Source organism: Crotalus tigris, unplaced genomic scaffold, assembly GCF_016545835.1.
Source record: "Crotalus tigris isolate CLP2741 ecotype Arizona unplaced genomic scaffold, ASM1654583v1 scf7180000018017.554538, whole genome shotgun sequence".
Taxonomy (NCBI): Eukaryota; Metazoa; Chordata; class Lepidosauria; order Squamata; family Viperidae; genus Crotalus; species Crotalus tigris.
In genome coordinates this window covers 253,365-279,331 of record NW_024096779.1, presented here as the reverse complement: position 1 = coordinate 279,331, position 25,967 = coordinate 253,365, and positions in this window count along the sequence as shown.

The window sequence follows — 25,967 nt, the reverse complement described above, 5'->3', positions numbered from 1 at the left end:
TGTTGTGGAATTGTTTTGTTCTTTAATTAGGTTTCAACTGGAAGACACTATAAACTTCTGTAGGTATGAAGCACAGGTTAAAACCGTGTGATCTCAATGCTTGATCAGCAACATCTGCAGGGGAGACAACAGGTCAAATCAATGAAAGAAACATTGGAGTTATATGATGCAAGCCTCACTCCTTCACTACTTTCCACATATATCACACATGTCCAGGGCTGCTTTGTTCATTTTGAAGAAAATGATCAGAATCTATAGATGCAGGGCTTTTTTTTGTCATAGAACGTCCAGAATGGAGTTCCAGCACCTTTTTTGGATGGAATCTTGTAAGGTAGGCAAGGCGGGTTGTATGACATGTGTGAGTTCTGGCACCTTTTTTATATATAAAAAAGCACTGTATAGATGTGACTATGTTGAATAGATCCTGATATTTTCCTGAATGCACATAGGAAATTTTCCACCTATAGGAAATATTACTGACATGCTGTTTAATGTATGGAATAGAAAAATGGCTTGAATATTATCACAATCATTCTTAAGTGCCATATTTCATTTAACAGAGCTGTACTGATGTCTTAGTTTCCCAGGTTGTGGAAAGCAAGGATGCAAGTAGTTAAAAATAGAACTAGCTAAAAACGTAAAAAAAGGTAAAAGAACTCCCAGAAGAAGACAGATTGAACAACTGGATGCAATGAACCAAAGCTTACTTATTAAGTTGGTATTTCCTTCTCTTATTAAGGGAAGGAGAACTGAAACAACCAGTAAGGAATTTCCATTACTTTGATAGACAAAATTGATTCGATTGATCTTGATGTGGACTCTGATGTTGGGGCTGATCACAGTGAAATATCCTGGGCAGCCACTTGTCAGTTTGTAAATCTCAAGCTCATGAACAAGTAATGTGGAAAGATGAGGACCACCAACACCTGCTTGCTTAACCCTTCTACCTTTTGTCTAATTCATTTGGCTGTAGTTAATATTTTGTTATTGTAGCCTTACAATAAAGTAGATTTAGCTTATCTAGTCATGTTGCCTATATGGTTTATCTGTGAAGGCTAACAAAAGTGGATTGTCTGGACCAATTTCAGTTGGATTTTGGTTGGTACTGAGTGCTTTCTCACCTTGTTGAATAATTAACACCATAAATTAGGTGGGAAGAATGGCACCCCACTAGTTATTTTTAGTGATGTTGCAGGAGAACAGCAAGGAGGTTTAGTGATGTGCACCTTCTCTCTTCTGCATGTAGGATTATTATAGCTTTTTCTGTTGATGTAGAATTCCCTCTAGGTTTTGTAAGTTTCACTAAGGGTCAGATAATCATGTTTGGGTTTCGTAAGTTGCATCTTTATACAAAGTAGCATAGACTATGGGAAAGATTATATTTAATTAAAACATATTCCTCAGAAGTACCTAGAGGACAACAGCCTGGAAAAGGGGAAAGGGGTGAACAAGTACTGTTTTTATTGGTAATCAAGCTCCACCAGTGAAGTAATAAATAGGCTTGAACACTGTGTAACATTAATATTAGGCTACACAAGTGACAACAAGATAAAACTAAATTCAGACAACATAGAAGTAATGTGATAAAGAGAAACAAAAACTAAACTTCGGAACTGAAAATAAATGTGAAATGAGGTTGCACTCCCCAGAACATAAGGGTGGAGATTGATGAAAGAGGAACCAGTTTTCCCCAAGCAATATGTGGCTATCTCAGTCATGCAAAGACACCAAGCATTTCACCAAATAAATGTTACTTTAAAAGAAGGGAGAAAAAGCTCAAGAGTTTAAACTCTCAGATGTATATATATGCGAAATCTGTTGTGGACAATTAGCTGTCACATGTGAATCTTCATTTTTGCCTGCAATAAAGTTTCTAATCTAGCCATGTTACACTTAAGTGCCTTCTGCCAAGAAGAAGGAGTAACATTAAGTTCTGAAGCTCAGACACTGACTGCCAAAGCAAATATAAAATTTGATACAGAAATACCATGTTCATACTTGGGGAGTGTTCCTTGGCCAGTACTATTACACTGCAGCTGTCATTAGAAAATCAATGGTAAGAAGCACATTTGTACAATTATGGCTAATGCAAACTGTTACCCTTCCTGAGATAATCGGGCTCTGGAAACTCTTGGAGAATATTAGCCAGGTTGCTAATCAGTCTCAGATACAAGGATCTCTTAATATATCTCAAAATAGTATTTTGGGATATATTAAGTGTATCAAAGAGAACAGGTCTTGGGAAGCAGTTATTCCACTCTGTTTTGCCTTGGTCAGGCCTCACATGGAATACTATGTATGCTTAAGGCCACAACAGTTTTTATTTATTTCTACATTATATGAAACATAAATTAGTAATTGGAAACCAGCACAGCAATTTTTAACCATGGCAAGGAACATAGCTAGAACAGAATGCCAGCAAAGCTAGTGGACTCTTTTGATTATCTGAAGAAAATATAGCTGCATATGGATTGAAAGAGGCAGAAGGTGGCCTTGCCCCTAACATAGCATGTTTTCCAACCTGGGCCAGGTTGGACACTGCTAGACTTCATGTGTAAAGTTTTGGCCATTTTAAAAGTTTATGGACACTCATACCTCCAGGTTTCTCTACTTCTAATATTTATGACATGCTGGAGATAGACCTAGCATTTGCTCTGCCTACCCCAAAGCATGGGTCTGCATAATGCACCATTGTTTAACTACTACTTCTTTTTAACTCCTTTTTTTTGCAGTTTATACAGTATATCTGCTTGTAGTTAATGTCATACTTCTATAGTTGCTGTTTTTGACGTTCCCCATAGTTTCCTTATTAATTCTAAATATTGGCTGTGAGCCAGTACTGTAAGAAGGATCCAAACTAACAATACAGTTTATAAGTTCTTAAGCAGCCAGCTTAGGATACATCATTCATAAATAGTGGATTTATTGGGATTGGGGGGGGGCAGGTTGAGTTCGCAAAAAAAAAAAAAAGGCTGGCTCTCCAATTACTGTACATGCCTTTAAGAAATATTAAAATATTTTAACTGAAGAAAGTCCCATAGGAAATGCATAACCTATTTATTCAGGAGCTAGCTTCAAGTTTCACTTGGTGCATCATTGATAGAGATTAGTCACAGCAGAAAGCTGTGCAGTCAGGTGAGGATGATTCCAATCGCTGGAAATCTTCTTTATATTATGAAATTAATTAATGAAATCAATTAAATAATGAAAAATGAGTAGTTAGAGCTAGGCTAACAGAATAAGAAAAAGGGAAAATACACAGTCTTCTGCTCCAGGAGCGAAGAAAAAACGTGTCTTAGAGCAAAGAGACTAAGTATAAAACTGGGGTGCAGTTGGCACAGAGGGGGCGGTACTAAATTTCAGACTTAGTCTAATTGGAGCAGATAGATTAAGACAACCCATCCGTGGGTTCTCCATCCAATCATGCTGGAGAATAGTCACAGCAGAAAGGGCAATGTATTTGTTTGTCTTTCTTCCTTGCAATGGCCATTAACATGTTTTAAAAATTCAATAGACAGCTTTGCACAGAATCCGCTCAGTTGAAATCCTTTGTCTTCTTCTACCTTATGAGCAAGATGCCAGACTAAAAGAAATGTTTAAACAGCCAGGATAGTTTAATTGTGAATATGTAAAAACAATCAAGTTAGGTATCAATGACAATTATTGCTCCATAAGTTAATCAGCAGTATATATTCAATCAACTATGAAATAATATAACCGTAATATTTTTCCAGTAACATTGGTAAAACTCTTCATATATGCATCATTAAAGCAGGATTCAAAATGATAACAACAAAGAAGAAAAAGGATATCACTAATGTACATTTCCATGATCCTGAATAATCCTCAAGAGATATAAAAGATCCTCCTACATGTCAGATCCTTTCCTCCTTAGATCACTTCCAGAAGAATTCAGTGACATTTTCAGTCATTCAGTAATAAAGGACATCCATTGAGTTTAGCCCAGTGTTTCTCAACCTTGACAATTTTAAGGCATGTGGACTTCAACTCCCAGAATTCCACAGCCAGCAATTCTGGGAGTTGAAGTCCACATGCCTTAAAATTGTCAAGGTTGAGAAACACTGGTTTAGCCTCTTACAACATTTAACTGATTGTATTGGGAGAAGCAGAAATGGTCATTATACGAATAACTTTTAACATAGTTAAAATTTTGGCATATAAATTGTCACACTGGAAATATATACACCCATACACCCGTGATCAATGATATTTGATGAGATGATTTGGGCATTGTTTTGAATCAAATCCCTATTATAATAATTGGTTGTTTACATATAACTTTAATCTGATAGTAGCTTTTTTCTCTGTAAAAGTCACAAAGATACGCTACCATTTTGGTGTATTGTTCTATTTTTTATGTTTAATGTTTGTGAATGAGGTTTTTTTTAATTTTTTCTTCATATTCTTGCATAGTGAGCCTTCGGCAGACAATCAAAGCATCTGTAATTTTTCATACTGAAGACAAATGTATGAAAAGAACTCTTCTTTAATTAGTAAGTTTCTCACTACCACTACTATTGGCTATTTTTAGATTGGCCCATCTTCAAAACAAACTGGTGGTCTAGAATCTAAATCAGATATTCCCAGATTGGTACTTTTCATATTTTATTACAGCTCCATCACCTCCAGCATCACAATCATGCAAACTAGGGTTTGTGGAAATTGAAGTTTGGATATTGAAGAGGGTGCTTTAAACATTTGAAGCTGTGGCTCTTATTCACTAAAAAAAACATTCCTGGAACCTCTGATCTACAAAATGGTAGTCTTGGCATTTTTTCATGGGAGAACAAGTTCTACTCTTTTCATTGGACCTTAGAAAAATTGCTGTGGACAGTGCTGGCCCTCAAGAAGTTCCTGAAAAGCCCTTGGGTTTTATGGAACATTTTGGAATTCCAGTTTTTAAAAAAGCTTCAGCCTGAGCCATTGTTGGATCATTTTCAGCATATCATTTTTAATTATAGCATTCCAAACTATCCAGTCCTCCAAATCAGAGCTATCTGGTAATTAAATAAATCTTAGATGGTTAATCAGATAAATTTAAATCAGTGAGTAAATAAATAATAGCTCTTATACACTTTCCATATAGAGAAGTGTGCATTTATGTGTCTTTGTGTGTGTTTGCATATCCAAAAATGGCATTTTTTCTTTATTTCAAATTTAAATATAAATATTTAAAAGTTGATTAGATTGAAGCTTGTTGATGTATGTCAACTTTTACCAGTAGTTAACAGAATCACATAATCAGTGGCAATCAAAACTAATATTTGGCTTGTGTTAATCACTATAAATCTAGTCTGTTTTACTGCCTATTTTAGTCAGATAATAATCTAATTGTTCATTTTCTTTTAATGGGTTTAAAAAGAAAAAAATGACTTTTTAAAAAGTTAAAGGCTAAGTTTTCATTTGTGGACTATTGTTATGTAAACATACAATACAACCATTTTGTGGTTTTTAAAAAAGGGGGGGAATTAATTAACTAACTAATTAATTAACCAAAGGAAACAACAGAATTCTCTGAAGTTCCATAAAAAATAATGCATGCAGGCAGTGACCACTGGCATGACTCTAGTAAAAATCATGCAAAATAATATGAACAATATCTAAAATAAGGGATGGAACCTTTAAAAAATTGAATTAAAAATAAAATTAAATAGTTCCTGTGGCTTTATTATTATTATTATTATTATTATTATTATTATTATTATTATTATTATTAGTGTTATTTCTTATGTTAATTTTCATGTTACTTTAATTCTGTCTGATTATTTTTGACTAGTATGCGAAGTCTCTATGTTGTCTGGAGCTGATGAAGGCAGTTGGCAAAGAATATTTTATTGTATTTACACATCACATTGGTATTCTATTCACATGTCCTTGGTCTGATCTTGTAGCATAGTGAATGCTTCTGGGGAGGCAGTCATCTTCTTCAGTGTGCATTGATTTCAGCAGATGAGCAGCCTGTCATTTTCAGTACCTCTCCTTGTGGCTGCAGAATGCTGTATGCTCATTTATAAATTACATTAGAGGATTCTTGCAAAGAAATATAGGTTGCATTCTAAATCTGAATAGCCCTCTCCTGGCATTTCTTCATCACAGGAATCCTAAACTTTCTAAAGCACATTCATTTTGCAGATTCCAGATTAAAATTTGCATGTAAATTGTCAAATTTTCAATCTAGAGCAATTTATGCTCAAAGGTGCAAAAAATAATATTGCTATAGAGTAGATAACTTCTATTGAGCAGTTTTTGCAAACACCTATAGTTTCTTCCTGGAAATATTATGCTGAGCACTAGGGGCTGGTTTGGACTTTTAGCTTGACCCATTACCAATGTAGTGGTCTATCAATTCCTGAATGATGTAATGCATGATATCAATCTCCTCCCCTCCTAGACCCATCACAAATGGCACACACCCTCCTCTTGAGCAACTAGGCACTGCCCAGTGCAATTTTTTCCTCCTGAGCTGTTGGACTGGTATATTCTTTATATCTTTTAAAACCTCACAGTTGATCCAACAATGACCCATTAAGTCAATGAAATATCTTCATCCATAGAATCTTTGTTCAACCTTTATTTCTCCCCAGGCACTTTTTTTAGTTTGTGTCCAAGTTGGCTGAATCCTGCCCCCTTGCTTTCCCACTACCTGTTCATAGTACTCAAAGCCTTCTTTCTTTTTTATAAAAAAAAGTTTGAGTAGTAACATAGGAATGTTGTCTCTTTGTTTCTACCAGAAACTGAATAATTGATCATTTCCTTGTAGTGAGTAAAGTAAGAACAAAAGAACAACCTGTTCCTCCATTGCTTTTATTATTATAGCAACTGTATAACAATAGTATTTAAGTACTATTAAAACTCATTAACCTTCTTTCAACCCACCCCCCTTGACCTTCATATAAATCCTGTGATGCAGATGGGTCTTCAAAGAAGAAATATCAGAGGAATTCAATCATATCTTATTCCTACATGAAATATCCTGAACTCCACTGCTTGGATCAAAAATTAATTATAAAATTGTGTATTTCTCAGCAGCATATGCAGGATTTGGCTGTTTTCATGAGTCTGATCCCGCTGTCTCCCTTGATGCTACAAAAAGGAGAAACTAGAAAGAGAAAGTGTCTGCTTAGTGTCGAAGGAAGATAATATAGGAAGGGAGGGCGAAAGCATTCATTTGGACAAACATCTGGGAAAGCTAAAGAAAGGCATGGTACTAGAAGGAGAAAAAATAAATAAAAAAAAAACCAGAACATAAGTATCCAACCAGCCAGATTCTTTTTCCTGAATGGCAAGGGCAATAAAGCAGGTCTTGTGGTGACCATAATCCAGACTGTGCATCAGCCCAACTCTTGCAATTCACTGCAGTCTGGACCAAAATTTCTGAAGTTATCCTAAGAAACAACCAGGAGAAGTATAGAATTCAGCAGCTGAGGATGTAGTGTTAAATTGTCCAAATATATAACAATAGGAACGGAATGTGACTTTGAAGGTAGAGTCAAATGACTCTGATACTTTTCAGCGGATGTGTTGAGAATGGGAAAAGGGAAGAAACTTCCCAGATAAGCTAAGCTGAAACATCAATGGCCAATTAAAGTGAAGAAAAGATTAGAAATTGGGGGGAAATGATTCTTGGATATTGCCAGAAGCCTTCTTGGCAGAAATAGAAGGCAAACCTGGAAATGTTTATGTACAAATGAAGGACATTTGTAACAAGGCCAAGGTACTGATACGGTGAGGGTGAAATAATACCCATGTATTAATTTCTGTTGTGAGTTGCAGGACAGGGCTTTCTTTCTTGGGAACATTGGATATCAGTAAGGCAAAAAGGGGGCTGAATAATATTTATTCCTGGGTAGCACTAGTTCTTAACCCTTTTTGAAAATGAAACCAATGGCCAAGTTACAAGTAAATTTGATTATGCTATGATTTTATAAATCGTGTGCATATGTAATAATGTATTAAAAAGTCATAATGGCAGGTTACTACTGTATTGCTTACTGATAATGACAACAGCACATCATGTAGAGGGTTGCAGAAAACTGAATCTGCCATGCTACACAGTCACCTAGAAAGAAGTCCAACTGAATTTAATCAGAATGTTATAAAGATTGAAAAATACAATAAGAAAAAAAATATTTATAAGAATTTTATTGGAAAAAATATAAACTAATTAAGGAGAGGCAAAGGAATAAAGCAATGGACTTTGGGAAAAAGAGTGAAGACACATTTAAGATCCACTAGGGAAAAACAATCAGCACAAATAAGAAATCCTTCACTTGAAAGGAAAAATGATACGTAGACTAGTCTTAAAATGTTTTACACTGATTTTTTCTTGTCTAATCTGTGCTAATGAATACCTCAGATTTCTACCAACAGAAGTAAAACTTCTTCCTAAGATAAAAATGTTTGTAAAGCCTGTCCTTTCTTCAATGGTTGAATTTTTTCCAACCATTTGCACTTATGGACAGCACTGAAATTATCTAGGACTGTGGTGGCGAACCGATGCCACAGGTGGCACAGATTCCACCCTAAGTGGAATTTTCCTCCAATGGGATTTTCCCATGTATTTTTCCAGGAAACATAAATAGGGCAGGCTAGAAAACTCAGTGTCATCCCAAAAATACCCAAGCACTCTGAATTTGTTGGTGACATCCATTTTGTTCTCCGAATTCATGGTGACCTAACCCTAAACCTAAGTGGAATTTTCCTCCAAATTTGGAGTGCTTGGGTATGGTTAGGAGGCTACAGACATTTCTTGGCTGCCCTATCTATGTTTCATGGAAAAATACATTGGAAAATCCCGTGGGAGGAAAATTCCACTTAGGGTTAGTGGTAGGTCACCATGAACTCGGAGAGAAAAATGGACATCGCCAACAAATTTGGAGTGCTTGGGTATGGTTAGGAGGCCACTGCCTTTTCTAGCCTGCTCTTTCTATGTTTCATGGTAAAATACATGGGAAAATCCCATTGGCGGAAAATTCCACTTATTGTTAGGGTTAGGTCATCATGAACTCGGAGAGCAAAATGGACATTGCCAACAAATTTGGGGTGCTTGGGTATGGTTAGGAGGCTACAGACATTTCTTGGCTGCCCTATCTATGTTTCCTGGTAAAATGTATGGGAAAATCCCATTGGAGTGAAATTCCACTTAGGGTTACGGTTAGGTCAACATGAACTCGGAGAGCAAAATGGACATTGCCAACAAATTTGGAGTGCTTGAGTATGGTTAGGACACTGACTTTTCTAGCCTACCCTATCCATGTTTCCTGGTAAAATACATGGAAAAATTCCATTGGAGGAAAATTCCACTTAGGGTTAGGGTTAGGTCACCATGAACTCAGACATCAAAATGGACATTACCAAGAAATTTGGAGTGCTTGGGTATGGTTAGGAGGCCACTGCCTTTTCTAGCCTGCTCTTTCTATGTTTCATGGTAAAATACATGGGAAAATCCCATTGAAGTAAAATTCCACTTTGGGTTACGGTTAGGTCACCCTGAACTCATTGAGCAAAATGGACATCGCCAAAATTTGGAATGCTTGGGTATGGTTGGAATGCCACTGACTTTTCTACCCTGTCCTATCCATGTTTCCTGGTAAAATGTAAGAGAAAATCCCATAGGAGAAAAATTCCACTTAGGGTTAGGGTTAGGTCACCATGAACTTAGACATCAAAATGGACATTACCAAGAAATTCGGAGTGCTTAGATATGGTAAGGAAGGCACTGACTTTTCTAGCCTGCCCTGTCTATGTTTCCTGGTAAAATACATGGGAAAATCCCATAGGTGGAAAATTCCTCTTAGGGTTAGGGTTAGGTCACCATGAACTCAGAGAGCAAAATGGGCATTGCCGACAAATTTGGAGTGCTTGGGTATGGTTAGGAAGACACTGACTTTTCTAGCCTGCCCTATCTATGTTTCCTGGTAAAATATATGGGGAAATCCCATTGGAGGAAAATTCCACTTAGACCCGAGTGAATAGTTTTAGGAGGCCCTTTTTTTCTAGTAGACCTACTTGACAATCAAAAGCTACTTCAGCTAATAACCTTGACCTAAAGCACAGATACTCAAAAAATGATAGGTCCTTTAATTTTTCTATACATTCATTTATTTATAACAGATGTATATAATATATAATATATAGTATGTAGGAAATGTATATAAACCTTGAAAGTATTGTTTGTATTCACCTTTAAAAATTCTTACCAAATGTTAAGATTTAATGTAACAGAAAAGTGATTAAATACTTGACAAGAAAGCAAGCGTTTAATCCTAATTAAATATACATGAAATCAAAGATTTTATTCTGGCTCTATTCAGTAATTTTCAAAGCATGCAATGTTTGCGCTATAATGCAATCTGTTGCCTGCCAACTGGGTCAGATCCTCATGCCAGGTAGCTCTTCACTTCATTACAAAAAAATGGTCAGTGTGTTTTTCCTACCAACGACAACTTTCATTTTCCCTAAAGTTTTGTAAATATAATGCACTGTGGTCTGGGTGGTTCCCAATGAAGCAGAGTTTACAATTAATGCATTAATTTAAACCAAAATTATCAGTACATTGATAATGAGTGAGCATGGAAATGGAGTTTAAAATGGAAAAATTGAATGAATGATAAGAATTGATTGTTTAAAAAAAAGTGGACCATTTTTGCAGTGGGGTGGAGTAAAAACCATTCTTCACTTTCCAAAGGTTATGAAAGGGACAAGCCTAACTTTGGGTGGGCATTGATATATATCAAATGAGGATACCGTTTTGGGAGTTAGAGGCAACATGACCTTTCCTGGAACCACTTTTGCACCACCTGGTACCATCTCTGAGTTTAGTAGATTTCACTTAGGCAGATTGTTTTCCCATAATTTGACAGCTCTGAACAGAAGTCCAAGCTCAATTCCCACCTCCGTTCGCTATTATTGCAGTCCAAGATGCTATATATGTCTTTTGTGACTTTTTTCTAAACAAACTTATTCTGAAGATATGTATGTATTCATTCATTCCTAGAAGATTATAGGTAAGATTAAGTTACCTTGAACACCATCTGTCTATCCCCAAACAGAGGAGTGCTCAAGGTAATTTAATGCCATTAAGAAGGTTCAGTCATTCACACTTGCTCTGTGATTCCCAGGTTCTCCTTCTACCCTGCACCTTCTAGTCTGCTCCTACCTGCAGGAAAACAATCCACTCCAAACAGTGGTTCAATAGTGGGTACTAAGCACAAACTATGTAAGCAATCCTATTATATACATTAATTTTAGAAAAATACTTCTAGGTAATTTATTGTAAGAAAATATGAAATCCTGAAATAAATCAGAATAAATATGGAGAAAACAAAATGCTAAGATAAAAAAGAGTAAAAACCAGGAAAAGGAGGAAAAAAACCATCCTCTTAAAGATAAGTGTTAGAGACATGTAATGGCTGAGAAAGATCATTATAAATTTGTTTTTCTTCAGTGTAAACCCTCTATTGCAGTGGTTCTCAACCTGTGGGTCGGGACCCCATTTGGGGTTGAACAACCATTTCACAGGGATCGCCAAACAACGCAGTCCGCCATTTTTTCCCCCTTTTCCTTAGCTGTGCTACTCCCTTTTATTCTATTGGCTTTTGAAAGCCAATAGAATAGACTCTCTTGAATAGAGTCTAATTCTATTGGCGTTCAAAAGCCAATAGGAATTGTCCAGGCTGTCTCTGCCCTGCTGAGCCCGCCAAAAGTCCTCGACTTACGACTGGTTGAGTAGTCCTCGACTTACGACCGGTTGGGGGTCGCAGCATTAAAAAGGTTGAGAACCACTGCTCTATTGAGTCAATATCAATTTCTAGTAACTTTGTGACTTTGTTGGCAATACTATAAATTGTAGTCTGCTATTGCCTTCTTCCAGCATCTTTTTGGCTTCTCTGTCTATTTTTCACTTTAAGAATTTCCTGATGATCTCTCCTCTAAGGCAAGTTTACGCTCAACCCTGCTTTGCTTCTTATGATCCACCAAGAATGGCTGGGTGCTATTACCTATCTGGGAAACAGATTTTTAAAAACACCTGAAACTTGCCAGTGTACTGTTGTGGATAACATAATCTTAAATATAGTATTAATCCTGTATTCTGAGAGAAAGGAAGGCAGGGACAGGGGGAGATATTTTAATGAAGTCAGTATATTTTAAATGACAGCAATAGACATAGGGTCGAGCTGTTACTTTTATGCCGCATAACATTTTTCAATATCAGATTGAAACACATAGACCAATATAACATGACTATCATATTCTAACCTCTGCTTATATTTTAAGTAATGCAGGCGCAAAATCCACTTGCATTTTTTTCAATCAATTTTCATTCAATTTGAGAAACATAATTTAAGGCACTCTTTCAAAAGAGAACAGAATGTGGGAGATATTTTCATGGGTGGAATGTTGTTACTAAGAAAGTGACTTAGTAGATTTAGTTTTCTTTCAGTATACAGTTTCCTCCTAAATAATCCATTATCTTTGGTTTTATAAAGGAAAGTCTTCAACAGGACTTTTTCAGTAGCAGAATTATTGCTAGCACTAAGAGGAATTCTGTGTTGAAAAATAGTTGGTACTTTTCTCCTTCCCCCTAAAGAAATGCAGACTATTCCTCCAGGCAACTCCTCAAATGCCTACCCCACTCTAATTTAAATCTTTTTTTTAACCTCATGGTGACTTGACAGTTTGTAGACATTTAAATTTGAAAACTACTCACATCCTGATCTTTGTATTGGGCAACCCATAATAGAAATCAAGCATCGAGCCTTTTTCTTTTTACTTTCTTATTCTGAATATCATTTTGTAGACCTTCAAGGGGACACTTTGGTTTGATTAAAGGCCAGGTGAAGCACCTAAAAGGTTTGAGGTTTTCCAAAGCAAAGTAGCTATATTCCTTCACTTTGTGGTGCTCTAAAGACTCCTCTAAAGTCTTCTAATATTGCAAGTAATAGAAGAGGCTACAGGGTAACCCAAAACTCTTTTTTTTTTTTTTTTTGCTGCAACAATTATTGCTTCTCAGCTTCCCAACAAACTAAGGGGGGAAGGAATCAGATTGGAATTACTTCAAAGATTAAGGAAGCAGACCATGGGAACCAAGGACACACAGTTACCAGTTGTCTGGCCAGACCCAGAGATACTTTCTCATAACAATATTGCTGCATTCAATTGGGCACCATGACCTGATCCAGAGGGAGGAGAGAGTATTCTGTGCTTTCACTATGTAGGGCTTGGGTGGCATTTTGCCAGAGCTGGTTTTGCTTTCATATGTGCTGAAATGATGTACTCAATAAAACTTTACATTAAGAGATCAGACTGTCTTGAAGGTGTTTGCTTGGTTGGATTTGTCAGTCGGAACCTTGGCACAAATCATATTATCTCCACAGCACAAATGAAAGCCACTTTTCAGAATGCTAGTATTTGAGGTTTAGCAGGGCAGCCTCTGAGTTATCACATTATTATAACTCATACTAACTTGGGAATGAGGCTGAAAGATGGCAGAAATAGGCAGAAGTGGTCCAAAAATGGTCTATAGCAGTGGGAACTCAGATGAATGGGTTGAAAAAAAATCCCTTTCCCTAGCTTGCAATGAACTTCTCCCTGCTTCGTATTTATATTCAGTTACATTTCTGCCTCTAATTGCTAAGTACAACTTGTTCATCACAAAGAATTACTCATGAAATTCAATATATTCAGCACACTGGAAATTCAGCTGTATATTTGCATAACCTCAAGTAATATTATTTAAATAAAACTGACATTAGCATGTTGAGAACCAAACCATTGCCAGTGGTCATGTTTCTTTTATGACATCCTGCTATATATATATATATATATATATATATATATATATATATATATATATATATGTCTAGAACGAGATTGAAAACAGCATCTGTTAATATTTGTGCCATCTAGGCAAGCATCATAATAGCATTTGTTTTTCTGTGTTTTCTATGTGTCTTATCATTTTAACTTCCAGAACACATTCTGAACATTCCATCTTTTAAAAAAACTGCACTGGAAAGATAGAAAAAAAAATCAAAAGTTCTATTTTTTATCTTTAAACTTTTTATAGAACTTTATAAAACTTTAAATGTTGGTAGGAATGCAATATTTTCCCCTAAATCTTTAATATATAATTCAAAAAACTTTCCACCACCACACCACAATTTTTCCCTTCATGTATAAGAGATGTGCTTGTAAGCAACAGTAGTATTTTGGTGGATTAAGAAAGAATTTATAAATACTCAGTGCAAAATCAAATACAATAGATCACACTTAAAAATGTAAGAAGAAACAGCAACAACATTTTGCTTAACAGATTGGTTGACAATTGTGTGACCTTACTAGGATCTAAGCCTTCTTGAAAACAATATTTTTCATCACAGGGGCAAAACTATAGTGACATGCAGCTCAGAAACATTGCTTCAGTGGCACTGAGAGTGGCTGGATCAAAACATTGCCCCCCTTTTTTCAGTTATGGGGCAAAATGGATCTCTTCTAGGGGATTTCTTTGATACTCTGAAACAGTTTCCAACCAAGACATTGGGTAAAGGCAGAAACACACTACTTTAAAATAAATGTTCTTATAGAAAGGTATTATTTGAGGATTCCACCTGTGTCATAACTTAGAATTTAAAATTTACATGTTAAAAAATAAATCTAAATATCTTTGAAATTGAGACTGCTTTTCGTCTCAACCTTGTAGAATACTCAGACATGCATGCTGTCTGTAGCTATGGAAACAGCAGTTTGAACAAACCCAAACTATACATCTCCAGAAAGTGACAGCAACTTTCTTATTAAGAGAGGCTCTTCAATTTGATGTGATGTTGTAATCCCATATGGGACTTGAAGCTATCATGAACATTTGTAAGAAGTAAGAAAAAAAATGACAGGATATATGAATTAAACTCAGGAAGGAAAATGATTAAATGAAATATTTGGGACACATTTTGTCATATTTCTAGGATTATCAACACTGGATGGCCCTAGATTTAAGGGAAAAACAAATACTATATGCAGAATAAATGATAATCACTTTCAGTACAATTAGAGTGGGATTAGAAAAAAACAAGGTAAACCTGGACCTCATCCCCATATCCTCCAAGTTTCTACAGTTTTCATAATTTTTAAAAAATGAGGGAGCTACAGAATGAATATGTTTCAAACTATTTTTGTACATCAATTTATTTTACATGCTCTTATAATTCTCTTCATGTGGAAAGAACATTGCCATATAGTGCTGAAGATTTTCTTACGCAAGCAAATTATTCAGGCAGAATGTTTAAATTTAGCCACTCAGAGTCACCCTCAATGATGACAGGCAGTGTATAAATGTAATAACTAAATAAATAAAGATTAGCAGAAGTGAAACTGACCACCATGGATAGGACAGCCCTTGTGTTCTGCAGAAAACAACCTGCCTCCAGAAGCGGTGAATGCTCCAACATTGGAAGTTTTTAAGAAGAGACTGGACAACCATTTGTCTGAAATGTTATAGGGTTTCCTGCCCGAGCAGCAGGTTCGACTATAACAGGGCTTTTCAACCAGTGGTACGGGTACCACCTGTGGTACATTGGCACTGGCAGGTAGTATGCGGCCATCCTAGAAAAGTGGTAGCGGGGGAAGGGAATGAGCTGAACCAGTGGTTGCACCGCACAAGCCTGAGCAAGAGATGGCTGGAGCCGCAGGGCTGTCAGGGCTCAGCAGAAGCACCAGGATCAGTGCCGCTTTCTAGCTGATCGGTGTTTCTTCAGGGCTGTCAGAGCTCAGTGGAAGTGCCAGGATTCAGCTGAGCCCTGAAGAAGCACCAATCAGCTGGAATGTTGCCTTATCTCCAGGGTCTTGTGATTTACATTCAGATGCTTGGCAACTGATTCATATTTATGATGGTCACAGGGTCCCAAGTGACCAAAACCTGCTGCAACCACCCATCAGATGGGGGGAATAAAAATCACACACACACACCCCACCCCTGCTGCCAATCCTAAACTGAAATGCTCACAACAATGAAAACCTCAGACAGGAGGAAGAGCGCCGCCCGGTGGGCAGGCAGGTGTCTTGCTCAGCTTTGGCTTGCGGGGCACTTTTTTCAATGCCACTGTAAGTTCAAATAGTCACTAAGCGAACTGTTGTAAGTCGAGGACTACTTGTACTTCACTTTTTTCCTTTTTTTTTTTTTTTTTTTTGGTCATCAAGTTTTTGACATCTTGCTAGGCGACTGGTGGCACTCAGATATTGCCGTATTCTAAAACTGGTACAGTGGGTGAAAAGGTTGAAAAGCCCTGGATTAGAAGACCTTCAGGATCCCTTCCAACTCTGCTATTCTAGTCTAGTCTAGTCTAGTCTAGTCTAGTCTAGTCTATATTCTAGTCTAGTCTACTCTAGTCTTGTCTAGTCTGTTCTGTTCTGTTCTATTCTATTCTATATATTTATTGATTTATTTTTGAAGTGTATTGGCCATCCATCTTACCACAGGGTAGCTCTAATATTGTATATTAATCCTAATGGTAAACGTTCCTGGACAACATGCTGGTGAAGGGAAATGGGTAGGAATTAGGAATTCTCTTGTTGCCCATGTTGTTTCTTGATCTGGCCATTTTTTTGCCTGCAGTGAGATTTGGCTCTTACCTTATTGTTAAAATGCTGCAACGTGTGCATGTTCCAAAGTAAAGATAATCATTTTCTGCTTTATTTAAGTATGGAAATTAATCATTGGGGAATATAATTAAACATATGATGCTTGAAGAAAAAATTATTTTTAAAATAGAACATCTTTAGTCTGCATTTTGTCCTCAACAAATAGATATGGTTAATGAAGCATTTTACTTGCTATTATAGCTTTATACCTCCTGCATTAAAAATACTGAGAGGCAGCATGTAATTACAGTTTAAAACTAGATAGTGCAGATCAGTGCAAAGCTACAACTCTCCATTGTAATGTAATAACAACGTTTATACAGCTTGTTGTAAAGGCAAAAAGCTGCTGTAAGCCATGTATATTTGCTCAGCAAAACTAATCCTTACTTATAGGATAGGAACATGGAATCAGAAAAGTATTCCATGTTCCCACTCATAACAGATGAAAGTCTTCATGTACCTTAGGAGCTGCTCTCATAAATCTTGGAAGGACCATTGCTCAAAGTTCATTATTATTAAATTACTTTCATGTCTGAGCTAGCAGAATGAAGGAAAACCTTTACCACCACATCACCCTCCCAAGGATTGCTAGGTCCAATACTGTATCATTGTTGCTATCATTGTGGAAGAACTCAAAAACAAAATACAAAAAAAAGAGGAAGAAGCAAAGTCAGATTTCCATTTTCCTAGTTCTCTTGGAGTTCTCTTGAACTTCTCTTGATGATACAGTAAAAAGAGGGAGGGGGAAGTGCATTCAGATTTGCAAGATTCTGTTACTCTAATTTTATAATAAAAGTAGTATTAGCTTTCTTAACTCCAGGTTCCTAGTCTGGAATACCTTGAAGGATTGATGTCCCTCAGGCATAAGAGCTCACTGGGTATCTTGAGACTTTCTCTCAATTCAATCTGACCTCACATTGGATTGTTGCTGTGGGGACAAACTACTAAAAGCACCATCTTGTGCTCCTTGAAGTAAAGTCGGATGCAAATCTAATAAAGAAGGGTTTTGGAAATATGACATGAATGTTGGACAGTCAACTGAATGCCCATGCATTGGCCTGGATGCCTGCAGAGTTGAAGCTGACGTGATCAGCTGCGGATGCCTATGTAGTCACCTCTTCTTTTCTCAGTCCATTTGGTAGTAATGATCACATGAAGGCCTATGCATAAGTAGTTGCGCAAGTTTAGGCTAATGTGTCCTCATCCAGATTTATGCAGCCATAACTATTCCTAAATCTGGGGGCACAACCTATTTTGAGATTCATTTCCTCAGTTATCATATGGTGTCCTTCTCGTGTTAATAACAGTTGGAATTGGCTGTATTTGTAAAAGTTACCATTAGCTAACCAAGCTCTTACTGCTCAATGTGAAGTCAGCAATATGGTGCCAATAGATCAGGGATGGGCAATCAATTTTTCAAAAGACCAATGAGAAACTAGGACTGTTGTGGAGTGCCAACGCTGCATCACCACGTTTCACCACCACCACTGCCCCCTTCTGCTGCCACCACACAGGCCAGACCATGTGGCCTGTAAGTCATAAAATACCCAGGTCTGTTATAGACTATTGATTTGCTTCACCCAACTTTATTAATTTGCTAGAAATTAATCTCTTTAAAAATGACATCCAGTAGAGTCAAGGGCCGGGCTCTAGCATTATTATTCTAGAATGTCTTTGGGCCCCAAATGGGCATTATCACTATTTTTAGAGAATAAAAAGACAAGATAATCTATGGGGTGTCTGAAAGGCTAGAGGGATGGAATGTCAAATGTTTCTGGTCAAAATGTTAGTCTTGGAAGTGGGAAGAAAAAGAAAATCCATAGCTGAGGAATTTTGCCACTGGCCATCTGCATGTCCTATGAAATGGAGGCACCTAAATAAGTTATTTTGATTGATGATGAGGCTGTATGAATACAGTACTCTGAGTTGCTCCTAGGAATTGAAATGCCTTACCAGAGATATAAAATCTGTGGTTCCAAATCATATTCCAGGAACCTAAGATGGCGTCTTCACAAACCCAAACTACAGAACTTCTTTAAAGATCACCATTATGTAATTTTTAAAATAATAGTAGATGGAAATTATTTAAAATATATAATTTGTTAATACTTACTCTCTTCAAATTATGTTTACTTGTTCATGGTACTGCTTCCAACACATGACTCAGAGACCATGGCTAAGAAAGCATGTCCCCTTGAATATATAATCTAATGTTCACTAGAGTTTTTTTAAGAGTAATTCTAAAATGTTTGAAAAATAAAGCACTTCATTTGCCTCTAAATCTTCATGTGGATTAGCAATTTTTGTATTTAGTCTATAGGTTAATTATGTGCCCTCTTAAAGAAGCTTATTCTACCAATTAGGCTTCTTTCAGATGACTACTATTGCTAGTAAGTTAGAAACAAAACTCTATTCAGACACAAAATGCTTTCATTAAAATTGCCCCTTTTCTTTTTGTTCCCTAGTTTGTGTTTTCTTCCTCAAAGAGTTTCAGGCAAATGAAGATAATTCTCTGTATGACATATGAAAAAATAAATAATGAATCAGTACACCCACCAGTATTAACAGTCTGTCAAGACTTCAGCTTATTTGGCAAAGTGAGGTAACTTTGATTGTGTTTACTTTTACTCAGAAAGCTAACTGACAGAAAAGTAGTGCATGTTTGTTTTTTCAAGTACTTCATCAGCAATGTTGGGTTGTGCAGAATAAACACATTTGTGCTCCAGTTCACTATTTTGATAACCATTCTATCTAGCCTGATAGCTACAGCCTGAGTCTTCCACACTATACTAATTGGAATTCAGCTGAATGTTGAATCCACAGAGAATCCATCACCATATGCCCAGGTTTGCACTGAAGGGGTTACATGATATTTATTCTGCTAAAGTAAATGAGACACACTGAGAGCCTTGGATGATGTCATCCTATGTTTTCAACACAATAATTGCAGAGACTTTCAATGCAGAAAGAAAACTGACTTTTTAATGTTAAATTATTGTGGCATTGCCATACTGCTTTCAGGATCAGATTTACCTATCTCAGTGATTAGATACTTGGCAGAAAATTATCATTTAAAATTTAAAACTTAGAGTTAAAGGACTGTGCAGTACTTAGAAAGGAAAAAGCTGCTTTGCAGTCACATAGGTAGTCATACAGGACAAAATAGCTACCCCTTCAACCTTCTCCCAGGGATAGGAATATCCCCGGAATATGATATAAAAAGTCAAGATAGCCCTAACAGTATAATCAAAACTCCAGCCCTTTTGTATGGTGTGTTGGATACACATAGGAAAAAATAGGCAGTTTTTATTGAACCATTACAGTTGCCATTGTGACTATTTTTTTTAACATACTACTTTCCAGGACCATGCAGCATCTGTGTAAAGGATTCACACAATCCTGAGAAAAGTTGTGTGGGGTTTGAGAAGTTGCCAGCAACTTCTACAGTATGGGACTGACCTCCCACTGTCTGAAGTACCCTTTTCTCTTCAAATACACTACACTTACATGTAGAATTTAGTAATTCAGGCTTCTTTGCTAATACAAATGATCCAGCTGTTTGGTTGTAACAAACTGGAAATGTATGATGGGACCATTATAAGTAAAGTCTCCTTCAAGTTGAGCTCAGCCCATGATAGTGACATAGATTATGTGTTTGGGGTTTGTTTGTTTTTTGCAACAATATTGAAATAGTTTGCTTTTGATTCTTCCAGGCTGTTTTTTCAACTTCCCAGACTAGTTTGCATGCTCTGCAATTTCCTCGCAATATTTCATCCAAATATTATCAGGAATGATCCTGCTTATCTTTTTGAGGATTAGCCAAGTTTGGCTAGGTGCTGCAACATGCTATTGGTTGAGTCTATAAAATTGCTACAAATTATAAAATTGCTATACCACATTTTAAAAAGATAGATATGAAGAAACAATGAAATCTTGACCAATTCCTTTCTTCAAAATAAAAGACATAAAAACAGCAACTCTATTTAGATATTCATATTCCCTAGGTCAGGGGTCCCCAATTCCCAGTCCATGGATCAGCCTTGTCCACACCATGCCAGAAACTGGTCCACACAAACAAGCAAAGCTCCATCCATAGGATGCAGGCAACACATAAAACCATGCTCCCTCCGGTCCGCGGAAAAACTTCTCTCCAGGGAACCAGTCTGTGGTACCCAAAAGATTGTCCTAGATGACTGGAAATATGTGACAAACAGTTGGAATGAGCTAGTTAGCAAAAAAAAAATGTATTGGTTGTGATATGTGTATTGCATTTTTATTGCTTTACCTGTTTCAACATAAGCAGTGGGGAGTCTGTTCAGTTTGTAAAGACTGTGCTATTTAGAACTATCAAGTTTAAATTTCATACTTTAAGTAAAATGTTTAATCTGTTCAGTTTTACTGTATTTTTCAGTTGTTTGTTGCGATTTCATGGAGATTATCATTAAAGTTGCTAGAAGAAAAAAAATGAGAAAATCCACAGCGAAGACATTTCTTTGAAGAGAGAAAGCTATATAAAACCATGTCCCGCTCCCATCTGGCTGTGATTATGGAGGTTAAGTTCAACATGTCCACATAGGTGTCCACAGTTAAACATGACCACATCAAAATAACAAAATATGTATTGTGTTACCATAGCCTTGGTACTTGTAACAAGACTTATACACAATCATATAAGGCATGGAATTTGCAACATTACTTCATCACGTGTTTTGTCTCTTCCCTACCCACTATCCAAAAATGTTTGGGTGTGTCTGGAAGGTAAACATAAAAAAGCTTTGTATTTTCACAGTCTAAAAGACAGATATCCTGCCTAGAAATAGATGGCTTTGCTATTCAAGATGCAGCATACATAAAGATGATAGTAGTCATTGATTTCTTATCACAGATGGAACGAAGTAGTAGCCAGTGGCAAACTTTCTGCTTTTAAAGACATCAAAGACATTTGTAGCAGTACACATTTTAGTTGATGGGATACAGACAACATTAATCTCTTGATTGTGAATTCCAGTTTGCATAGGATAGAGTGAACTTGCTTGGAATAAACTGAGTTTTGGTTCTACTTAGGTTATAATGGCCGAGATATATCAAACTAACTGCTAGTTTCCTTACAGGAAGGTGGCAAATGGCACCTTCTATATCTTACTTAAAAACATGTGTAAGCCTCAATTGACCAAAACCACATTGGACAGTAGAGATCAATATCTGTAAGCCCACTGATGACAACTATGACATATAGAGGTTTATGAGATGGATTATAGGAGAAATAAATCATAAAGAACAGAAGTGAAAGAAAAAAAACCAGATAATATTGTATATCTGTAAAAATATAACAATGCGATAGGTATGAATGAAGGTGATGCAGTTTTCTGGAGTTGACTGAAATACATGCGGGGAAGTGTTGGCTTAGTTATGAATGAACTTATAAAAATGTATATCAGAGTGGAATGTTTTCTGAATTGGTTATTGTGAATTGATCATGGGTTGATTACATTATGCTCTAAATACCAAAAACAACAACAACAATAATAATAATAAGTTGGAAGGGACCTTTGAGGTTATCTAGTCCAACCCCCTGTTCAGGCAGGAAACCCTATACCATTTCAGACTAAATGGCTATCCAGTTTCTTCTTAAAAACTTCCAGTGTTGGAACATTCACAGCTAATTAATGATGATGATGATGATGATGACGATGACGATGATGATGATGAAAGCACCCTGATAGGAATTTTTGAAAGAAGCTGTACCACATTCAGGATATAAAATATTCTACTAGATAATATAAATGGATGGATGAGAACAAGATGAAGGAGTATAGGAAAACTGAACTGTTCAGATTGTGACCGGCAAGAAGTTTCATGGAAATCAGCCTGCTTGTTTCAAATGTAAGATTACAGCTTAAGTATATTCATACACAGATGTGCAAAGTTATGAATGTAAAATGTTGATGGAAAAATTATAGAATTGGTGAAGGATATAAGGTTAGTGAGAGGTTTTGTATCTGAGACAGACAATGTCATGATAATGCCAAGAGTGGATCTTTAGGAAAGATGGATATTAGAAAAAATTAAAAAAAAATAAGTGAATGTGAAAAGGCTGCTGCAAGAGAAAGTATGAATCATATTAGAAGATAAATTAATCTCCCAGCAGAATGACTAGAAGTACTGCATATGTAAGGAAAGGGGATACAGAATCTGCTTGAAAGAGCATGGAAGGAATTATGTTACAGAATAGCACAAAATTTGTATGGTTATAACTTATATTAATAAGAAATATTGGAAGAAGGACATTTCACAAAACATTTCACTCTGTCTGCTGTTTAAGAGCTCTACCCTTATATTTTTCAGCAAGTTGTCCCTTTAAAAAAAGGGTGGACAAAGTTGTGGCACTGAGAGAGAAGAGAAAGAATAACAGAGAAGAAGAGAGACTTGGAAGAAAGAAGTCCAGAAAAGACAAAAGGCACCAAAGTTGAGTCGAGCAATACAAGTTCGGAACCAGGGCAAATGGAAGCGGCCAGAATATTGGCTGGACCAGAGTGACACAGACAACATCAATCAAATTAGAGTGCCAGGAAAGCCCACCACTGCATAACTTTTTGGAGAATTAGCAAGCAGTGGTGACACAGATGGCAGTGAAGTTCATCAGCCCCAGCCTTCTCCCTTCAACCTAGCACAAATTTGGGCTAGGCAGACAAATTACCTGAAAGAGAACAGCAGGGACTGTAAGAATGAAGGCTAGTGACTTTTAGTGAGCCACGCTGAGGTAACAAAAGAGGGAATGTGATACTGGAGACAAGTACAGAGAACCATCAAATAGTAAGAATAGAGAATCAGGATACAGATTAAGAACATAGTAACCAGAACTCAAAACAAAAGCATACAATTAGAATTTCTGGCATAGTAATATACTCCTAATGGGTTAAGATAAAAAGGAGCAGGAAATAGTTTAGAAAACTCCTTAAGATAGTTTACATGATGAATGAGTGACCAGGATTTAAAACAAATGTATGATATGCTGTTCACTCTTTAATATACTTTTGGATACATTTATAAGAAATGAAAGCCAGCTGGGTGAGCTTGGGCCAATCTCTCTCAACCAATTGCCCTCACAGGGTTCTTTTGGTGGGAAAATAGGAGGAAGATATGTTGGATAGGTTGCTGCCTTTAGTTATTTGTAAAAATAATAAAGGTCTGATATAAATGAATAAATTAGGAATGCTTCTGGTATTATTAGATCTTGCATGTTGGAAATATGAATGTATTTTTGTATGCAGATGATGTGTCAATTGTTGAAAACCTGAACAATTTGCAGTGAATATTAGATTGCTTTATTAAAAGGAATGTTCTTCTTTGCATGTGCCCTACTTAATTAGAGATCCACTTTGGTTACTTATTTCACGCCATGAACCTATTAATGCATGATGTAATAAGGGGCTTTGTTTTTCAGCTACATTGTAGGGCTGAGAAGGAAAGACAGGGACATCCAACTAATTTCCATGCTTAAAGAAATAAAACTTAAGCCTTCCCATTGCTCACCCAGCTCCTTAACCACACTAGCTCTCAGAGGAGTGAAGCATATCAGTCTGAAAATTAATGTATCAGAGACCAAGTAATTTGATGGGAAAATGGAGTGAACAAGTTATAACATAAATGGTGAAAAATTAAATACATGAATTTGATTAACAGTATAGAATACTTACTAAATTTGGAAAAAATAGAGGGTAAATGTTTAAGGCACACAAAATTGACATAGATATTGTAGGTAGTCTGTGGGCTGTTGTAAGGGATAAATATTATTCAAAGGAAATGGGAACAGCTTGGATAAAGTAGTGTTCCTGCCCACTTTGTCATATGAAAAGAATTGGACAAGTCAGAAGAAATACAAAATACACTGGGGAATGAGGTACTTAAGAAGTATGTGTGGCATAACCAGAAAACAGAAGGTCAAGAAGAAATAGATCCTGGTTAAATAGCAATAGTAATAACATTTAGACTTAGCCACTGCTCCATAGTGCTTTACAGCACTCTCTGAGAAATTTGCAAATGTCAGTATATCTGACCCACAATCTAGGTCCTCATTTTACTGACCTCAGAAGGCTGGGAGGCTGAATCAACCTTGAGCCAGTCAGGATCGAACTCCTGGCAGTGAGCAGTCAGCCGGCAATACTGCATTCTAACCACTATGCCACCACTACTAAAAGTCCCCATTCTTCTTTACTCCATACATTCTTTGTATTAACCTATTTTTATTTGTTTAATTGTTTTATGTATTTTCTTATATTTTTTTGGTCTTTAGACTGAAAATGTAATAAACAAATACATAAGCTTCTATTTAGTTCTCCATCATATTTCCTACTTATTTCTCCAGCATATTCCATCTCTATATATTCCTGAGCCCAAGAGAACAAAACTATCTGCTTTACTATACTACTTTGTCATCAACTGCAAAGCCACTAAAGATGCATGTTTATACAACCCTTGTCTTCTAAATATTTAGCATTAACCTGGATTTTTCACTTGCCCCACTAAACACAAAAGATGCTGCTTTATCCAATCAATTTATGTCACTGTATCAAATCAGTTTTTTGGCTGCATTAATCATATGTATAGCATAAGTCTATACAGAGGTCTTTCATCACTGCTCCTTTTTCAGGTTAGCCTCAGCTGTCACCACTTCTGTCAATAAACAATTTGTGCTTTAATAAAAAGAATGTTTCATTCTCATTGCTAAAGTTTCAGCCTTCAATGTTAACCTTCAGTTTTGTTTTTAGGGTACTCTTAAAATATATTTGCTATTCTATACATGATGCTTCCCTATTTGGCAACTTGTTTAATGCCTGTTATATAGTACTCACTAGTGGGGTATTTGTCATTAAAATTCCATTTGTAAAAGATTTGAAGATGGAAAAGCCTTTCCATTTTCCTTTGCCTCTGTTGATCTTTTGATTAGCCTTGAGTATCTCAGTTGTAATGAAACTTTCAATTTGATCAGAAATCATCTCCTTTCAGTTTCTCCTGATTCTCACTCTGACATCCCAATTCAGCTTATATAGGGGGAAAAGACTTCATTACAGAGCAGATACTGGAGAAGACATGGGTTTACTACTAGGCAATGCTTATAAGGAACCATCCTTTCCTGTTTGCAAATATGTGACTCTGGCCTTTGCTTAGGTGAAATACCCTTGCCTTCTCTAGGGATAAAAGTTTCATTTTGTGAAAATAGCACAAGCCCCAATTGAAAGGTTAATTGGATCACAAATTGAATCAATGCAGATCCAGGTAAGAGGACAGGCATCCCAAAGACTTTTAAACAT